Source organism: Galeopterus variegatus, unplaced genomic scaffold (assembly GCF_000696425.1).
Source record: "Galeopterus variegatus unplaced genomic scaffold, G_variegatus-3.0.2 Scaffold674, whole genome shotgun sequence".
Classification (NCBI taxonomy): Eukaryota; Metazoa; Chordata; class Mammalia; order Dermoptera; family Cynocephalidae; genus Galeopterus; species Galeopterus variegatus.
Genome location: NW_007726785.1, coordinates 400,581 through 403,292, shown reverse-complemented (window position 1 = coordinate 403,292; position 2,712 = coordinate 400,581).

Below are 2,712 nucleotides of genomic sequence, written 5' to 3'. Positions count from 1 at the left end.
AAAAAAAAAAAAAAAAAAAAAAAGAAGACTAATATAGTAGGGTTATAAAGTCATGTTTTACCAAATACCAGTAATATAAAGACAATCAACTAAACTCACCTAAGAAAAATAAATTTAGAAAGATACTTTGAAAAAATAAAAAATATATAATATAATCCCAAAGTTAAAAACCATTTTCGAAATAATCTAATGATATAGCTCATTACTCAACCACTTTTCCTTTCCCATAAGGCTATAAGTTAACAGGAGAATATTTAATGTCATCTAATAGCATGACAGGTCAAAGCAGTGCATTCAGACTAATTTGATTCTTAAATGTTTCTGATCAGTAGTGGAACCTAATTACCACTATCCAAATATTTTCAGCAAATAAAATGTAAAGAGAAAATCCAGGAGGATAAGAAAAGGTATGTTTGTATAGTGATGTGATATTTTAAATATCATATTAATAATTATTATTTATTAAGTGCTTATATAAGTCAAGCATTATGCTAAATACCTACTTTCATTACTGCATTTAATTCTTATAACAACTCTGACAGATAATTATTATTACCTATAATAGTAAATAGTTTTATTATTTCGTGGATGAGGAAGCTGAGGCCAAACTGGTTAAGTTACCCAGGTAACACAAACCTAGTTCTGCTTTACTCTAAAGCTTGTGCACTTAACCACTCTGTATTACTTGTTTGAGGGTACACATAATAATATCAGCTAATATAACAGGATGTCATATTCAACTTTTCCTGTCTTCTCTGAGTTTCAGCAGGGGCCTCAAAGGCCAAAATCAAAACAATACAGAGTCAAATAACCTCACATTCTAAGAGAAGTGCAAGGTTTACAAAGTGAGCTGGCCAAAAACAGGTTCTGCTGACATCAGTTCATTACCCTTCTCAAGGCTATATAACAGAAGAATTACAGTTCATTAATTGTGAGGATTCCAAGGGACAATAGAGAGGACTTCTTTAAAGAAACAAGGTGGAGTATGTTTCCCTGCCTCCTAAGGGGAAAAGGGGAGATACTTTCTGCCTATTTCAAGCCAAGAGAATATAACCTAAAGATAACCACTCAGAGTGCTTAATAATTATCCCCAGAAGTATGGAAGTATGAGGGACAAAGGGACTCTCCCTGGGGGATAAAAAGAGCTGGTTCATAGCTTTATTTTAAAGACAACTTAGGTACAACAGTCAAATTAAAAGTTTCGGCAGAAGAGAAGTTTTACGAAATACCACAATGTGGAAAACTACATATAAAACTAACTTTAATAACATGAAACCTTTAGAATTTCATTACATTTATGCAATATTAGTGAGTATCCATACAATTAAATGAAATATATCTTAATAATCTTTTAAAATCTAATTATCCTTTTAAAAACCCCTTATAAAGTAAGAAATAATGATCCCAAACTAGAATTTTTCAGCTATGGAATTATTTCAAAATAACTTTAACATAACCTAGTTTTTAAATCACAAATTCAAATTTGGCTAAGTACTTCTTAGAAAGACAAGAATGATAAAAACATCAAAATCCTTACCTCCTAAAGGGTTCAAAGGTTGAAAAAATTTTCCAGAAACTAAAAAGAAGCAATTTTTTAAAAAGTTTTAAAAGTCATAAAAGTAATCCTAGTACTTTTGAAAATAGACAAAATAAGGGAAAAAATATCTACCACTTCTGGCATAATTACTGGTATATTTTGGTTTATTTCCTTTCTGACTTTTTTCATAAGCATATTTTTTACATAATTGCAATTATAGTGAATTTATAATTGCATCCTACATTTTTTCATTTAGACTTTATAAAAAGATGTAATTTTCAAGGATTCCCAACTACAGAAATAACAGGCTCTCCTAAAAAACACACATTCATATCCATTGAACAATGTAATTTCCTGTCTCCTTTTAAAGCTAAAAGCCAGAAGACATATATTTCAAGTTTTCAAATCACATCCCCAAATTATACATTCCTCGCATATTTTCTCTCACTTGATAATATAAAAACAATAAAAGAAAACTGCATTCATATGGTTATTAGGTCTGCAATATATTAACCCTCAGACCCAACAAGATCATTTAGAAGCAAAGTTATTACTAAGATCAGAAAATTATTACCACCTCTTCTCTCCCTCTTCCTGAACAATTCAGCATTAAACCTTAGTGGAGTAGAGTTAAGGCAGGCATATCCACACCTGCTGCTGAGGAGCAGGGTAAGGAGAGCCCTTGTGTAGGAGGGCTGACCAGTGTGGGCTGGCTGCCAGGGCCCAAACAGGGTAAAAAGGGTGGCCCCCCAGATGAGTAGCCTGGCCTGAGATCTTCAAGGTTGAGGAGAATGAGGATGGTATCCAGGCTGGTAGCCCTGGTGTGGGCTTCCAGAGCCAGAGCAGGGTGAGGAGAACATCTTTGTAGGAGGAGGCAGACTGGCACAGACTATTGACAAGTGGACCCCGGGCTCAATCTCAGCCTCTCACCTAGGTGCCTATATGTAATACACAAACATAGCATCTTGACTGAATATTATGCAGCTATTAAAAAAGCATGAGGTAGAGATTTGTGCGTAGATATGGAAAGATGTTCAAAATAAAACAGATAGGGCCAAGCCCATGGTGCACTCGGGAGAGTGCAGCGCTGGGAGCGCAGCAGCGCTCCCGCCACGGGTTCGGATCCTATATAGGGATGACTGGTGCGCTCACAGTGCTCACTGGCTGAGTGCGAT